Source organism: Monodon monoceros, unplaced genomic scaffold, assembly GCF_005190385.1.
Source record: "Monodon monoceros isolate NGI ecotype Baffin Bay Population unplaced genomic scaffold, NGI_Narwhal_1 Super_Scaffold_18, whole genome shotgun sequence".
NCBI lineage: Eukaryota > Metazoa > Chordata > Mammalia > Artiodactyla > Monodontidae > Monodon > Monodon monoceros.
The window spans coordinates 41,268,703-41,287,294 of NW_021703774.1; the positions used below are offsets into that span (position 1 = coordinate 41,268,703).

The 18,592-nt window shown below is 39.0% G+C and overlaps 1 pseudogene; it reads right to left on the bottom strand.

Moving 5' to 3' along the window:
• Positions 1 to 14,299: 14,299 nt before the first annotated feature.
• The window catches only part of LOC114897834, a 34,090-nt pseudogene continuing 29,797 nt past the window's right edge, over positions 14,300 to 18,592 (bottom strand).

The window sequence follows — 18,592 nt, forward strand, 5'->3', positions numbered from 1 at the left end:
TATATTTTTAACGTATATTCCTATTTCTTCATCTGAATTCCAGGACTCTTTGGGGACAGTAGAATGTCCTATATACATTTTTATACTCCCATTTCAAGCACAGGGTCCAGCCTGTAAATACTTATTGATGATTATTGCTTGGATGACAGTTGCCTTCTCTTTTTTATCAGGACATAGAAGGGTGAGAAACTGACAGAGATGTACTGATTTCTCAGCCTTAACCCTGGCTGGTACTGAAAGCCATCTTCTTGCACTTGTTTTTGATAAAACTAGACCAAATCCTTCTTAATAAGTAATCAAATCTTTGCTGACATCTGTTTCAACTGATGAATTGGGTGAGCATCTTACTGAAAGTTCTGATGTGATTAATCTCTGTCCCAGAATCCACAGAACTATTCCCATTATCTAGGAGAATGGTACACGACAAACACTTTCTTCCCACTCGTTTGTTAACTATTTACCTCCAGTATAGCTAATTTCACTCTTTGAGAGAAATCAAGATGGTATAGTTCAAGGATCTAATCACAGAAAGGTCAAGAAATTGAAGCCCGGAAGGTTTGTAGCTGCTTTATCTTTTTCCTTTTAATGAGATGACCTTATATCACTTTGCAGGTATGGTAGAACCTAATGTATCCATTCCTTACCAATTTGGAATTTGTGAAAATGTCTTATATGCTCTAGATTGCTATTTGTCTGCATTATCTGGGGAGAACAGGCTTTCCAAATGGGTTCAATTTACAATGCTCCCAACACTCATCAGCCTCATTGCCCGCCCTTAGAGAACCAGCACCTGCAAGGCCCTTCCTCCAGGTTTGTTTTTTTTGCGGTACGCGGGCCTCTCACTGCTGTGGCCTCTCCCGTTGCGGAGCACAGGCTCCGGACGCGCATGCTCAGCGGCCACGGCTCACGGGCCCAGCCGCTTCGCGGCACGTGGGATCCTCCCGGACCGGGGCACGAACCCACGTCCCCTGCATCGGCAGGCGGACTCTCAACCACTGCGCCACTAGGGAAGCCCCAGGTATTTTTATTTTAATAATTTTCACCTCTTCCCTTTGTTCCTTTGGTCTTAGGAATGGTTACTGCTGATTGCACTTGCAACCTCTGTAAATCCTTTGCATTCTTTGTTTTGCTTTTTCAGTTCTGCAATATCTAGTTAACAATTCTTTGTTAAATTCACTCTGTTTATATAGCTGGTGTCATTTCTACATCTTGGTTGGACCGTGACTGATATAGAGCACCCATATTCTCTTGTGTATTTGGAGGTAATAGAAATATTGTAAATTCTTTAATATCTGTTTTTTACCTTTTAAAATTTCCACCAAATGTGTCCGAATTAGTAACATGTTCTAGAAATCATATTTTTCCTTCAGCAGTAATCTGTTTACCAGGCTTGATGCTAATACTTTAAGACAAAAAAAAAATTCACAAATCTCCATTTCCAGCAAGTGAGAGTTGATATTGTTCTGTTTCCCTGTCCCCCCGCACCCCAGAAAGAGGGGATGACTTGGAACAGGAGTATCCAAGTCAGCCCCACTCTTGTGACACCTTCCAAATCACAGAGGGGGCAACACAGGACACTATAGTCATCATCTCCCCCAGGAAGCAGTGATCCTGGGTCTTTCTTGCTCTTGGCAGGGGAGGAGAAGCCCCAGTGGGAGCAACAGAATTGATTTACATATTCCTTTCAACATTGCTCAGCAGGAGCACAAATGGGTTTTAGGGACAGAGACTTTGGCTTGAAGTTGGCTATTCTGAGGTCAGAGGAAAGTTTCTCCCTTGAGAACTTCTGTGCTCAGAGCAGTGCTCATGTGCCATTACTCATTTGCTAGTTACATTTGCTTCTCTATCAGGTTTTTTTTTAGTCATTACGGAATGGTATCTTTTGCAGGGCAGAAGTTTTTAACTTCAGCAAAGTCTAATTTAACAATTTTTTCTTTCATGGGTGTTTTGGTGTTGTGTCTAAAAACTTATCATCAAATCCAAAGGCACATAGATTTTCTCCTATGCTTTCTTCTAGAAGTTTTATAGTGTTATGTTTTATCTTTAAGTCTATGATCATTCTGAGTTAATTTTTGTGAAAGGTATAAGGTGTCTAGCTTTTGGGTTTTTCCCCATATGAACATCCATTGTTCCAGCACCATTTGTTGAAAAGACTATCTCTTCTATATTGAATTACCTTTGCTCCTTTTTCAAGGATCAGTTGACTATATTCATGTGGGTCTAATCCTGAGCTTGCTATTCTGATCCAGGTTCATTCAAGTTTCACATAATGTTTATTAAGCAATTAACAAATAAAATTAAGAGGATTCTGCTTAGGTACAAAGAGAAAAGACAAAGCCACTGCTTCCAGCAGCTCTCAGTCCTGATAAAGTAATCGTTCACAGTAGAGCTTAGTAAAGAATACAGTGGAAGTACTAAGTCCCAGAACACAAACATATAAGGCATCCAATCGTTTCTTCCCACCTCTGTCATGACTGTTTCCATCTGGGCCCAGGGCACTACTATTTTTCACCTGGATTTTTTAAGTTGCCTTCTATCTAGATTCTCTGATACTGGACTTGCCTTTCCTTTTAAAGAAAGTGGAATTATGTCATTGCTCTGCTCACAGACTCCAGTGGACTCCCTTCTACCTTAGAGTAAAAGTCAACGTCCTCTCCATGGCCTTCATGAGCAGGATCCCATCATGTTCCTGCCCTCATCTCCTTTTCTCACACTCCTGTTCTGGCCTCTCTGGCCTCCTTGCTATTCTGTTAAAGTGCCAGGTGCTCTTGTTTTAGGACTGGCATTTGCTATGCTCTCTGCCTGGGAAAATCTTGCCAGATAGCCATACGCGCCCCTCCCCCAATTCTTTTAGATCTTGGTACAATCTATGCTATCAGTATCTATTACCTGCTCAATATTTTAGCTCTTCTTTTTCAAAAAAGTTATCCGTTTCTCCCCAGTAAGTTCCATGAGGTTATGGAATTTTATCTCTCCTTCTCTCCCTTCCTTCTCCTCTTCCTCTTTTTTCCCCTGTGGTGCCTAGAATAATGCTTGGAATATAGTATGAGCTCATAAAATATTTAATGGAATGGAGGAATAAAAGCGTGAAAAAAAAATAGGGACCCTGTTGGTAATCCCAGTAAACTATCAGCTTCTCAAGGAAAGAGGAGCTTATAAAAGCCGTCATTGATTCTCAGTGCCTAAGCCTGAAACAAATGCTGAATAAATGAATGAATGAAGAACAATGTGCTCAAATAACCATTTACAGTGGAGAACACCGAGGCACAAGACTTTAGAAGATTTCTTACCCCTGCAGTGGCAGACATGACCTTTGAGACTACAGGGATATTTTTTTCTTTTCATTGCGACATTTTAAGACTACAATCTCTAAATAAGATGAACTAATTGAGTCAAGGGAATTAATTAGATGCCAGGAGAAGGCTTCATGGGTTAGAATGTTTCTCAGTAGGACTTTGAAGGAAGGGAGCCTCAATTAAAAGGTAAGAAAAAAGGAGTTCTTCTCCCTTCCAAATTCCATATCTTGGCTGAGAAGCTTGCCAGTGCAGGAATGTGCACCAGAAGGTCCTGACAGCAGTCTTAACAAGTGGCCATTGTGACCTTTGCTTGCCAGTTAACAGAGGCTAAGAGGGTAGGGGCTGAATGGATTTAACATCCCAGCAAGGCCTTCTTCTAGCTGCATAAAAAAGCAAATACTGGTAGATTAGGAACCTGAGGTACCTAAGATGTGGAAGCAATTTTCTCAGATGTGGGCTCTTCTCAGGGAGCACCAGAGATTACCTGGAGAAAGTTACCCTGCTCAGGGTCCTTTTCAGAGGATCTCTCTTGGCCCAAGCTGGAGATGCCCAGCCCAGCCCAGCTCTTCCAGGAAAACGTGGAAAAATGGTGAGATGTAGCTGACTCTGCTCCCAGAGCTCTCCAGTGTGTACGGTGGGTGGGAAATGTTGGCCTCGATACCTCCCTCAGTTCAATTCAAAAGCAAGTGGCTGTGGAACTGCTATAATAATATCACTGATGCTCTCACTGGTGCTTGTGCCTGTAAACGGGCATGGTTGTGTCTGGTCTCTCCAACAAATGGCATTTATAACTTTTCTTTGTTTGTATTAACTTTTTGCCTGAAAACATATGCCATCAGAGAACAAATAATACTGACTTTCAAGATTTATATAACGAATTCCATATGGCTTTGACAATTCTATCACATTTTTAGGCAGTTACAAAAGACACTGTTTTCCTATAGGATGTCAGGATAGCAACTTGGATAGTTGATGGGTGTCTTGTGAAGTATATAAAAGTTTAGAAAGCAAAAACTAACTTCAAATGTTTTTACCAAAACTGGTCAAGGAAAAAATGAGGAGAGATATTCTTTATCATGATACCTCAGAGTAAAAAATGCTGCTCTGTGGTTAACAAAAACCTTTTTTAAAGTTTATTGTCTATTAGTAAACCATTACTGTCTTAAACATGTTCCGAATTTTCTCTTTAAATTTGCCATGCTCATCATTATTCAGCATACTTGATTAAAAGTACATCTTTGGAATTTCAGAAGCTTGATTAAATGGATTCATCACTCAATAAAGTACAACTAAGAAAGAATGGAACATTTTTTAAACTGAATTTTTGGTTTGTAATTTTATACTTTTATACATGTTACAAGAGAAAAAAAGTTTTCTCTTTAGGAGAAGCGTCATGACACCAAATCTCCTCATCCAATATTTCCACTCAAAGGACCTCTGAGTAAGTCAACTTCTCTTTAAGACTTAAAGGGATGGAAAGAGTGACTTGATTTTTCACTGTGCGGGGTCTGATTGACAACACTGAATTTTTCTTTGCATATGGATACATTTTCTTGTACTTACAAAGAGAAAAAAAAAAAAGCTTGGAACTCTTTTTATTCCCTCTGAGGGTTCTTCTCTTTCTTCTCCTCCTCCATTTGGCTGAAGGAGCAAAGATGAATGTGAATGGTTATTAAATAATCACTTGTTACAAGTAACTGATTAGAATGTGGACTATGTCAACAGTGGTTGCTTGCCAGCCACTTGGCAAAGCGCTAATCACGTTAGGTTTTGGGTAATCAATTTATTCTAATACAAACCATATTGGATGATTGAGATTTTATGCCTTTTTATTTCCTTTAAACAGCTTTCTGAACCAAATGCTTATTATTTTGAAATGCAGCCAAATTCTGGCCACCACAGGAGTCCAGTGTTAAGATGGAGCTCCTAGTACTTTAGATATTTTCTTGGCTTATGCAGAAACACTTGGAAAATTGGACCGAAAAGTTATGTTTCTGATTTTCTCTTTTAGCTGCTGATTATTCGAGTTTCATTAGGATAGTGACAGTAACTTTTTAATCTATGGAATATTTTTCTATAATAAAAGCTTCCTCTTCTTGTTTTATTTTGTCTAAATTTTAGGTAAACAAAGAGTACCCAAACATTTAGTATTCAAATCCAGTAATAAACGGCAACCATGGGGTGGGTGGAGCCGCAGAGAAAGGAATAAAGGCAGAGTTTCCTGGGACGATATCATGGAAATTGACAACGAGCAATGCAGAGGATTAGAAGAGTGATTAAGCTGAGAGGTTGAGCATAGAAGTTATTTAGGGCTTTCCATGGGAATGAGGCTATTAAAAAAGCCATGTTCTAAAGGTTACATAAGGATGTCAACAAGCTGAATATATTAAGATATATTCGGCAGCAGAAGAAAGACAGGAACTTCAAATGAGCACCTGTTGATGAGATGGAGAGGTGACTAAGGTTTGAGAGAGGTGGCAAACGAATGTCTGCAGGGGGTAGGCAGGTGACCTACATGTAGGGATGCTATTAATAACGTTTCACGGATACGGTACCAACATTTACCAATCAGAACAGACGCTGGCCACAGAGGTGGAGCAGGGTGCAGTAGGTTCCTTGTGACAGCTGGCCTTTCTCCTTTTATTTCCTGGATCTTGGGGAGATCTGAAGGATCCTCAGGGAGTGGTGATGGGACAGCTGCAGAGGCAGGGATACGTTTAGAAGGCACAGGATAGTGCTGATTTACCAGTATATTTAATAGTCTAACAACTCATTGGGCTAAACTGTACGGGTGGATTATCAGCCCTTCCCACATGGGTAAAGTGGACTCTATGAAGCTACAATAGAGAGTGGTACAGACTGTGCTAAGCCCGAGCAGCCACGCCACTGTTAGCTGCAGTCCAATGGATTTTGTGTTCATTGGAAATCTCCTTTTTAAAAACTATTCTTTAACCCTGTGTGGGTGATGCAGTGTGATCACACGCCATCCTTTGTCATCATATGAAACTTTATACTCAGGTTTCTATCTTAATAGCTGGTGCATTATAACACCAATGTCTCAGGTAAGAAACCTCAGTTGTTTCTGACCTATTCATTCATTTCTCCATTTTCTTCATTTATTTATTCAATACTACTAGGGATTATCTTTGTTCTTCATGTTTTATCACTTCCTAATATCTTTCTTAAGCTATCCATCTCCACCTCTCAACTAACTTCTCAGAATAGTATCTGAGCCTGTCTTTCCGACACTTTGACATCATACAGTAATTCCAAAATTCATTTGCTTTTTTGTTTATTTAATATTTATTGGACAACTTCCATGTACCACGGACTATACTAGGTGCTGATATAAGACTCATAAGATAGTCTCTTCTTATTGCCCTCAAGGAGCTTACTCTCTAACTCAACTCAACTACCCACTGATGAAGTATTATCAAATTCTGGTTGACAGTATCTTACTCAATCCTTGGAGATGCTGATTGAATGGTCTTCTCCCTTTTTTGCTTTTCACCTCCCTCTCCTCATGCTAACATAGTGATTTCCTCAGCGTCTCACCTCAGGTCCTTGTTCTTGTTCTGTGTTTCAAAGTCCTTACTGAGCTACCTTGGCAAACCTCGTCTCTCCAGTACCTTCATATCTATCTCCCTTCCCTTTGTGGCTTTTGGACTTGCTTGCTCAATGCACGTCCTCCTCTTCCCCCTCAGCCCTCCCAGCATGCACAGGTCTCCAGCTTCACCAGGAACATTTGCCCCAGGCCAGTTCATGAAGGCCTATGGCTTTCTCTGAGCTGCTGCCTGGATCAAATTTCATCTGGGGGACATTTGTGCCCTTTGCTCTTGGCTGGTACCTAACAACTTTCCTAAAGGATCAGGTATAAGATGAAACACCACATCCAGTAGTGGAAGGATGCTGCTTAAAAAAAAAGAGCAGTAGACATATCAGACTGACTTAGCAGAGGGAACTGAGGAGAAAGACAAAAGGAGAGAAGGGCAAGTACACTTTTTTTTTTTTTTTTTTTTTTAAAGGAAAGGCCTTCCTTATGTAAACTTCCTGGAAGCTGTGAATAGTGGTGAGTTCTGAGAGCGGCACTGTGCAGGCCAGACCACAGAGCTGGTCTGGTTCGAAGGCTGGGGAAATGATGCCTTGGGTTCCATTCAAAGTCACTTTCTCCTCAGTCTACTGCCAAACTTGCACACAGCCAAACAGAGAAGACACTAGGGAAGGTTAAACATGAGCAGATGAGGCTTCTCAATATCTCCTGCTCAGAGTCATGTGCTCAATACTGTTTATGTGGAAATGGGAGGCTGCCTGGACCTCTGACCTGTTCCTGTTGTCTTTCAAGGATTAGAATGAAAGAGGGGGCTTGTTAGCATTCGGGGATCCGCCTACTTCCATACAAGGAAATTATTGCTTTACTGACTGTTTTGCGTTCAACTGTGTCCCCCTGGAAAAGATATGTTGAAGTCCTAACCCCAGAGGCCTCAGAATGTGACCACACTTAGAAATAGGGTCTTTACAGAGGTTATCAAGTTAGAATGAGGTCATTAGGGTGGGCTCTATCCCTATGACTAGTATCCTTATAAAAAGGAGGAATTAGGACATAGAGACAGACACAGAGGGAAAACGATGTGAAGATACACAAGGCGAAGTATGCATATACAAGCCAAGGAATATCAAGGATTGCTGGCAAACGACAGAAGCCAGAAGAGGCTAGAAAGGATTATCCCCTAGGGTTGTAAGAGACAGCATAGCCCTGCCAACATCTTGATATTGGACTTCTTGCCTCCAAAACTGTGAGACGATACATTCCCTTTGTGTCAAGGCATCCAGTTTTTGGTGCAACTAATACTCCTTCTTACTTTGTCAGCAGTCCCACATCAGGTCTGCCTATGGCTTACCACAGGCCATATAATAAAAGATAGGTTTCTTCTGCTTAGAGTATGGAAAGAACCAGTGTTTTGCAGACACATTTGCACACAGAGGCAGTATTTGTCTATAAGCTAGTAATATATAACACCTCCTCTGTTATTCTATAGCAGCACTGTCCAATAATATAGTTACCACTAGTTATACGTGATTCTTTAAAACTCAAATTTAATTTAAAGTAATTAAAATGATTAAATCAAAAATTTAGTTCCTTAGCCACACCAGCCATACGTCAAGTGCTCAATAGTCATATGTGGCTAGTAGCTACTGTACTGGACAATACAGATACAGAGCATGCTCCTCACTGCAGAAAGCTCTATTGCACAGCACAGTTCTAGAGAAAGAGGTGTTCTAGTCAGTTGAATGTTCTGGGTAATAGAAAGATACTATGTATGGCTAAAAAAATAAAAATCAAAGAAAGAAAGAAATGAAAAAGGAAAAAAGTCAGTACAGTTAACTTAACCCTGAAAATGTACTTTGATAAATCTGAAGGGATGCTATCACCTTGAAATATTTTAGAGGTGGGAGTATGAGTTTCAATACTCACTGTACTGACAGTGGACCAGGATGCTGGCAAATTGAGAGCTGGGTTGATTGAACTCTAAATAAATCAGCCTCTGCTGTCTAAACTATAGCCACAGTACAAAATCTAACCAAGTCTGGGGAATAATTTAGGAACATTTAAAGTCATTAGGATCATTAGATCAGACTCGAGCAAAGCAAAATAAACAACTCTCCCAGCCTGATTTGGAACTAGTTCTTCTACTGCCTTATAAGTCAAAGTGAAATCCTCTGAGTTTAAGTATATTACAAATGTTTTTCTTTGTTGGGCTATGTTTATTCTCACTTCTGTTTTTTCAGTGTTCATTCCATTGTTTTCTGTACCCTAATTACTCACTGTGTTAGAGCCATAGGACTGTTAAGTACTGAATTGTCTGGTTCCGGCCTTCAGTCCGGAACTCAACTGATCTGACTATCTATACTTCTGTGTTCTAGGTCCATCCTTCATGGGAACATAATCATCCCAGGACTATACCTAGCAGTTTGACATTGCACCATGATTTCTCTTGCCCCCTCATTTTCCATAATAGCATTTTTACATTCTTTTCAAACCTTTGGGTCAGGGTGCCATTTAGTCTGCTCCTCTGATCTCTAGTTGTAATTTTCTTTGTCTGGGCTATGGGGAGGGACACTAAATTTCCCTTTTTATTGTGGTTAGAGGGTTCACCAAGGAACAATGGCAGGAATGTATTCAATAGCTCTGAGTTCTAAAATCATAGATAACTAAATAATACTTTACAGACAGAGGGGACTCCAAAAATATTCTTAACTGACTGGTTGGCTTAAAGAAATTAACACCCTTCTATAAAAAATAATTTTGTCTATATTTAAGAGATATGTGGTACTCTAAATTTTAAATAAATTGCTGGAGAAGGACTTCACCCCAACTCTTAAGGGAGAAAAGTCACTATATTTGGCTTTATTGATAACAGTGATTTTGACATTTATATCTTTTCTTCCACCAGAAAAATGTCATGCCAGTTATGTTGCCAAGAGCTACAGAACGAACTGGGCTCTGATGAAGGCTTATCAGGATGGTATGATCAAGAGGCTCTCCTGGTCAAGCAGACTGAGTCTCAGCTGGTGCCCTGTGTGCTCCTTGGGAAGAGAATTGGGCCAGTGTGCTGCTTACCTTTCCAGGGCCAGCCATATGATTATGTGATTGACAGATTACTATGTCGACTAAGAGGAAAGATGAATAGATGAAACAAGAGAGGGAAGTTTAATAGGAGGGCATTTTCTATGTTGAGAGTAGAGAGGTTCTATCACATTTTCAAGCGACCCCTTACCCTAGGCAGTGTGCCCTTCTCCCAAGTATGGAAGACACATGGTGTTTCTCATTTTAAGAAATTCAACAAACAAAAATCTAGACAAAGAGACCCCGAACATCTTTAGAAAAATAGCAATTATTGAAAAAGGCTTTCCAAATTACCAAATAATATCTATGCAGGATTTCTTTGAATAATGAGATTTGGCAGAAATCTCTGTTCTGGCTTTATGCAAATTCATTATTATTATTTTTTTTCTTTTCTATTTGGGTTCTGGACACTTCACTCATGCTGGTTTACAATGGGTTGCTTTTTCTCTTATACTGTGACCCTTATTACAAGTTATAGACAATTCTTGGTCTCTACTCCCAGATTCGGAGCTCCAGCCCACACCTCTTTCTGGGACTTCAGATCTATGTACCCAATCATCTAGGCAGCTTTTCACTTGATGGTCCCATGGACAGCTCAAACTTAACAGTGCCCAAGACTGTCTTTTAACCCCAAATCTATTCTACCAGTAGTCTTCCCTGTGTCAGGTTTGGGTAATTCCAAAATTCCATCTGCTAAGGCCAAAAACCTTGGAATCAACCGAAACTTTCCTTCTCCCCCACTCCCCACTTCCCCACATTTCACATCTACAAGTTAGGATTTCTCTCTGGAAATATCTCCAGAATCTGACCACTTCTCACCTCTCCCACTGCTGCTGCTAGCCACCATGATCTCCCACTTTGATTACTGCAGTGGCCTCCTAGCAGCTCTCTCTTCCCATTTATAGTTTCTTGACCCAGTGGCCAAAGTGTAGGAGCCATTGCAGGGTTTTGACCAGAGGAGTGACAAGATCTGACTTTTGCTTTAAGTCTCCTTTCTCAAGTATTGCTCACTCAATAAGACTTAACAATAAACACTCAGTTTAAAATTACAAGCTACCCCTCCCTCAGCATTCTTAATGCCCTTAGCCCAATCAAATTATACATAACATTAACCACTTCTAACATAATATATAATTTACCTATTTATCACATTTACTGTTGTCTCTCATCATACCTCCCCTCTCCCACCCCAATAGAACATAGATATTTGCTCTGTTCACTGCTATTTCCAAGTACGGAATCATACATGGCACATTGAAAACATTCCTCATACTTGCTGAATGATTAAAAACAATTTTCTTTGTAATCCATCCAGGGGTCTTCAACCCTGTGTAGTGAAGTCTACATTTTTTGCCTTTCTCCTAGATAAAGTCTTAACCAGGTCCATAGCTTTTCTAGTTAGAGTTGAATAATGAAAAGGCTGTGGGACACTTCCTGTCACAGGGACAGTTTTATTTCAATGCTTTAAATGACCCAGTTCCATAAAAAGCTAAGATTCAGACTTCTAGTCATATTTAAAGTGTTTCCCCATCCCCAGTTTCTGAATCCTGTGCTGGGGAGGGGAGCATGGATGCCTCTGTTCCATATCCTCACCTTTTCTAAACCCTGCTCACTAGTCCAGGCTTCTGACTCCTGAATTGGGAAGAAGGCATTAAGGAAACACACAGTATCCAGAGATTGATATTTTTACAATCTGTCCTTGGTGTTCATGAGGCTTGGCAAATGTAAACCTAGATCTTTCCCTTGGGATACATCTTGTGGGTTTCTAGGAAACTCCACTGGTGGGAATCTTCGATAATGACCAGTCCTGTGATGTGGGATGTGGTTGGCCACTTAACAACACAAACTCTCAGACCTGGAGCGTTGGGCCTTCCACCCTACAAGACTCTCTGTGGTAAACCTCTTGAGAGCAAGGTCTTTTGGAAGATGGCTCCAGTCTGGCTCCCACGAGGCCCACATATGTTTGAAGAGAATCTCTCCTACATCTTTGCCTGTGTGAAGCGCAGTTTGCTTCCAGTGCTGCCACTTCCTCTGAATGTTTCTCGTTAGCATGACTTTAGATATTTCAGCTGAGTCAGACAGCAGTGCATTGAGTAGTCTCCTGGTATATCCCCAGTAGATCTCAAAGCATGGGGGTAAAAGATCCCTCTTCTTCCCTTTTGTGGAAGAGAGAGGGCAGGGGAGTGGATGCAGAGCAAAATGACAGCTTCTCCAGAGAAATTCTTGCTCTCAACCTTTTCAACTCCAACCCTGTTGGAGCCTCAAGATGGGTGATAGATTAGGGATTGACAAAGGGATGGCTGGGTACCCTCTTTGCAATTCCAGTGGGGATGTCTGGGATCTATTACTTTGCTGTCAACGTATGGAGAGAACAAACTGATAGAACAAGCCACAGTTTAGCATGTTCTTACAGTTGTAAAATAATAAAGAAATGAGTGGGTGTTGTCCCTCCTTCAGTCTTGCCCCTGCATGCTGCTTTCTGGGCTTGGAGCATTCATGCGCCTGGCTCCTCTTCCATTTCAGGTCTCGGCTTAGATGGAGCTTCCCACAGAGGCCTGCTTGGCCTGCCCAGCCTAAGACGGGCCCCTGTTATGCTCTCTTAGCTCCTTCATTTCCTTCATATATTTATTACAGTTTGTAATCATACATGTATTGACAGGATTCATTTCTGTCTCCCACACCAGACTAATTAGCTTCAGGAGGTCAGTCTGCTTGGTTCATAGTAGCCTCCTTGGAGCCCAGGACAGAACTGAGCATACAGCTCCTGCTCAGAAATGTTAGGGGATGCTCAGTGCTGCCTGGGGTGAATGTGGCTCTGCCGCTTACTAGTCGTGTGCTCTCAGGAAACTTCTTTTCCTTAGCTGTAAAGTTGGGACAACAATAGTTCCAATTATTAGGTGATATTTAAATATTTATAGTGTTTAGAAAAGGGACTGGCAGATACTTTAAAAGTGTTTGCTGTGATTATTAACTCCATAAAGGTGATGCATTATCTAATTGGTAAGTTAAATGTTTTTAGGAAACATTCAGTTAAGAAAGGGGAATCGTTCCACTGCAATCCAGAGAGAACCCACCAGTGTAATGTGGTTCAGGGAATGCGAAGGCCCTAATGCCCTGGTGCTGAGAGGTGCTCCCTAGTCCCTGCATCACATAGATCTGGGGAGAGAACATTCAAAATAGTGGTCTAGCTTAGCGGTTCAAGCACAGGCTGTGGAAGCAGACAGATCAGGATCAGATCTTGCCTCTTCCACTTATAAACTCTGTGATATTGAGGAGTTATTCAATTTCTCCAAGGCTTGATTTCTCTATATTTAAAATGGGTATCATAATACAAACCTCACAGGGCTGTTGTGAGGATTACATGATTTTAGATATGTGATATTATTTGGCTATCATAAATGCCCCAATAGGCAGCCATTATTAATATTGTTGCTAGTAACAGTAACTATAGCCATAGAAAAACAGTGGGCAAGGACTCTGCACGTTCGAAGTAAACTTTTAGAAATTGCATATAAGACAGTATTTTTTGCAATCACTGTTGTGACTAGCACGTAACTGTTGGATGTAATCCCATTATGAGGAAATAAATACCTCCCCCCCAAAAAAAAATCTCAGTATTAGATTAATAAAAAATATTTCTATTCCCTGCTTATTCCAAGTAGCACTCACTGCAAATATTTCCTAGTAGATAACACAAATCAGATTGCAAACGTGAGGAGTGGTTTGAATCTCAGTAATCTCTGGATTTACTTGCGTGTGAAGCATCTCCCTGTGAAGGGCACTTTGAACTCTTAGTTCTGACAGCACCATCAAAATCAAAGGTGCTGGTGTTATTTCAGCCAAACTCAACTTCTGGAATACTCTCTCCTTACACAAATAAATCTCTCAGTTTTAAATCTGCAAAACATTAACATAAGATTCTCAGCGTTTGGTTTACTGGAAATGATATTTGGATTACTTTAGAAATGCAGATTTCTTGTTAGTTCTATGATAACTGGATAAAAAGCTAGCTTTTTATTTAGAATTTCTTCCATTGACATTTATTTCTTTGTTTAAATTGTGTACCCATTCATTTTAGCAGGGGGCAAATGAAGTTGAATAAAGACATTCTACCTACAAGATTAAGTCTCTATTCAGAATAGTCTGGGAACTCTGTGCCCTGGGGAGAGTAGCACTCAGCAACTCCCCATTATAATCAGTCTTCATGATTAAACATTTTGAGGACATTCTCTGGGTCCATTTTTTAAAGACAGTTATTCTCTTTGACTATATATACTTGATGTGATGTCACTTTTTGTTTTCTCAGGGAAGCTAAATAATTAAGCTAGAATTTAGATTTTTTTGTTAGTGCTTATGGAAATTGAAGTACATAATATATTTAGCAGGACTCCAAATCTGTGGTCACTAGTTTGCTCATGACAATCACATGTTTCTGCTGCTCACCAGAAGCCTGGGGTTGTTGTGCTTTCTTTGATCTCCCCAGGATGCACTTCTGAACTGTGGGCTGTAGAGTGTCAGAGAAACTATCCCAACTGTCAGGGAGTCCCGTGGCTTCAGGCAGGGCAAGCCCTTGGGTTGCCTCTTCATCCTGGGTCCATTTCCTGTGTGACCCTTTCTCTCTTTCCACATTTGGTCACTGGGAGTTCTCTACATTCAGGGAGCCAGAACTCGGGAGATGGAGGAATGTGATAGAGAAAAGGGGCCTTTCTTTCCATATCTCAGTATGGTGAAATGCCTGGTCAAGGTGTTTGAGAAGAAAGCTCAGCTGCTCAGTTACTCTCCTCTCCTGACGAGCCTTTCCTAGTAAACCTTCCCCCCTTCGCCCAAAATTTTCTTCTGTTGCAGAGCCATGGTCTGTAGCACCTGGATGTTGTAAACTGGCAGAAAGCGAATGGACCCAAGGGTGACCAGGCTGAATTATCAATATATATTGCCCTGTGATATATATAGCTCCTCGTTTATCTATTTTATATATAGTAGTGTGTATCTGTTAATCCCAAATTCCCAGTTATCTCTCCCCCCTTTCCCCTTTGATAATCATATGTTTGTTTTCTATGTCTGTGAGTCTATTTCTGTTTTATAAAAGGTTCATTTGTATAATTTTTTAAGGTTCCACATATAAGTGACACCATATGCTATTCATCTTTCTCTGTCTGACTTCACTTAATATGATAATCTCTAGGTCCATCCATGTTGCTGCAAATGACATTATTTCGTTCTTTTTTATGGCTGAGTAATATTCCATTGTACATATATATACCACATCTTTATCCATTCATCTGTCAATGGACATTTAGGTTGCTTCCATTGGTTGGCTATTGTAAATAGTGCTGCAATGATCATTGGGGTGCATGTATCTTTTTGAATTAGATTTTTCATCTCTTCTGGGTATATGCCCAGGAGTGGGATTGCTGGATCATATGGTAGTTCTATTTTTAGCTTTTTAAGGAACCTCTATAATGTTCTCCATAGTGGCTGCACCACTTTACATTCCAACAGTGTAGGACGGTTCCTTTTTCTCCACACCCTCTCAGCATTTATTATTTGTAGACTTTTTGATGATGGCCATTCTGACTGGTGTAAGGTGATATCCCATTATAGTTTTGATTTGCATTTCTCTAATAATTAGTGATGTGGAGCATCTTTTCATGTGCTTGTTGGCCATTTGTATGCTTTCTTTGGAGAAATGTCTATTTAGGTCTTCTGCCCAGTTTTTGATAGGGTTGTTTGCTTTTTTTGATATTGAGCTGTATGAGCTGTTTGTATATTTTAGAGATTAATCCCATGTTGGTCATGTCATTTGCAAATATTTTCTCCCATTCTGTAGGTTGTCTTTTCATTTTGTTTATGGTTTCCTTTGCTGTGTCCCTGTAAATTTTAGAATAACTTCTATGTCTACAAAAATATTGTTGGGATTTTGGTAGAAATTGCTTTAAACCTGTAGATCAATTTGAAGGGGAATTGACATCTTTGAGTCTTCTAATCCATGAACAGAGTGTGTTCATTTACTTAGTTCTTTGATTTCAATCATCAGTGTTTTGTAGTTTTCAAAGCCTGTTTTCTTAGATTTACACCTATGTATTTAATTTTCTTGGAGTGACAGTAAATGGTATTACACTTTAATTTTAGTGTCTCTGGATTCATTACTAGTGTACAGACACAATCAATTTTTGTACGTTTATCTTGTATCCTGTGACCTGGTTAAATTAACTTATTATTTCTAGTTTTGTTTGTTTGCTTGTTTTGTAGATCCCTTGGGGTGTACTATGTAGAAAGCTATGTCATTTGCAAAAAGGGAGAGTTTTACCTCTTACTTTCTGATATACACACTTTTAGTTTCCTTTTCTTGTCTTATTGAGCTGGCTAGAACTCCCAAGTGCTATGTTGAAAAGAATGGTGACAGCAGACATTCTTGCCTTGTTCCCAATCTTAGGGGAAATATTCAGTCTTTCACTGTTAAGTATAATGTTAACAATAGGTTTCTTTATAGATGCTCTTGTGAAGTTAGGGAAGTTTTCCCTCTAGTTCTATTTTTGATAATTTTTATCATAAGTGAGTGTTGCATTTTGTCAAATGCTTTTTCTGTATCAAATGATATAATTATTGACTTTTCTTCTTAGCCTACTAATATGGTAGATTGCATTGATTGATTTTTGAATATTGAATCTACCTTGTATCCCTAGAATTAATTTCGTTTGGCCATGTTTTATAATTCTTTTTATATATTGCTGAATTTTATTTGATAATGTTTTGTTAAAGATTTTTGTATCTGTATTCATGAGGGATATTGGTCTGTAGTTTTCCTTTCTTTGCTCTGTCGTCTGGTTTTGTTATTGGGGTAATACTAGCTTCATAAAATGAATTGAGAAGCATTCTTTCCTCTTCTATCTTCTAGAAGACCTTCGGGAGAATTGCTGTTATCTTTTACTTTATACACTTGATAGGATTCTCCAGTGAAACAATGTGGGCCTAGAGATATCTTTTTGTGGAGTTTTTATGTTACAAATTCAATTTCCTTAATAATTACAGGGCTATTAAAATAGTCTATCTCATATTGAGTGAGTTGTGCTAGCTAGTGATTTTTGAGGAATTATTTCATTTCATCTAAATCATCAGATTTAGGTGTGGAGAGTTGTCCATAGTATTCCCTTATTATATTTTTGGTGACTGCACAGTCTGCAGTGATATTTCCTGCTTTATTTATGATTGGTAATTTGTGTTTTCTTTCTTTTTCTCTTTGTCTATCTTATTAGAGGATTGTCAATTTTATTGATCTTCTCAAAGAATCAGCTCTTTGGTTAACTGATTTTCTCTATTGTTTTTGTAATTTCAATTTTATTGATTTCTCCTCTTATCTTTATTATTTTCTTTTTTCTTCTTGCTTTGAATTAATTTGCTCTTTTCCTAGGTTGTTGAGGTCAAGGCTTAGATGATTGATTTGAGGTTTTTCCTTTTTTTTCTAATTGATGATTTAGTGCTATAAATTTCTCTCTCAGTGCTGCTTTAGCTGTGACCCACCAATTTGATACATTGTATTTTTCTTTCCATTCAGTTCAATGTACTTTTTGATTTCCCTTAAGATTTCCTTTTTGACTTATGGATTATTTGTAAGTGTTTAATTTCCAAGTGTTTAGAGATTTTAGTCTTATCTTTTATTGATTTCTAGTTTGATTCCACTGTGGTCAGAGAACACACCCTGTATGATTTTAATTCTTTAAGGGTTGAGTCTATCTTGGTTTCATGGGAGCTTGAAAAGAATGTATATTCTATTGTTGGGTGGAGTAAAAATGTCATTAGATCCTGTTCATTGATGGTATTATTGAGTTCTTCTGTATACTTTCTGATTTTCTGTCTAGTTGTTCTATCAGTTGTTGAGAGAGGGGTGTTGAAATCTCCAACAATAATTGTTGGTTTGTCTATTTTCCTTTCTTTCAGTTCTATCAGTTTTTGCTTCACATATTTTGCAGTTTTATAGTTTGTCACATACACATTTAAGACTGCTATGTCTTCTTGGTAAATTGACCCTTTTATCAATATGTAATGTCTCTCAGTGTCCCTGGTAATTTTCTTCATTCTAAAGTATATTTTATATGATATTAATATAGCCATTCCTGCCCTTATTTGATTTATGTTTATCTGTCCTTTTACTTTCAACCAGTCTATATACATTATATTTGAGGTTTCTTTTAGATGACATTGAGTTGGGTCTTTTTTTTCTCGTCAAAGATTTAGTTTATTGTTACAAAATTTAAAGTTTTGACAGCTTCAATTAAACCTTCCTATAGACCATAATATTTTATTTATTTATTTATTAAAAAATTTTATTTTATATTGGAGTATCGTTCATTAACAATGTTGTGTTACTTTCGAGTGTACAGCAAAGCAATTCAGTTATACATATATAAGTATCTATTCTTTTTCAAATTCTTTTCCCATTTAGGTTATTACAGAATATTGAGCAGATTTCCCTGTGCTATACAGTAGGTACTTGTTGGTTATCTGTTTTAAATATAGCAGTGTGTACCTGTCAAGCCCAAACTCTCAATTTATCCCTCATCCCACCCATCCTGCCTGGTAATAATAAGTTCGTTCTCTAAGTCTGTTAATCTGCTCAGCCAGTCTATTTAAGTATGTTTAGACCATTTATGTTTAATATAATTATTGATATTTT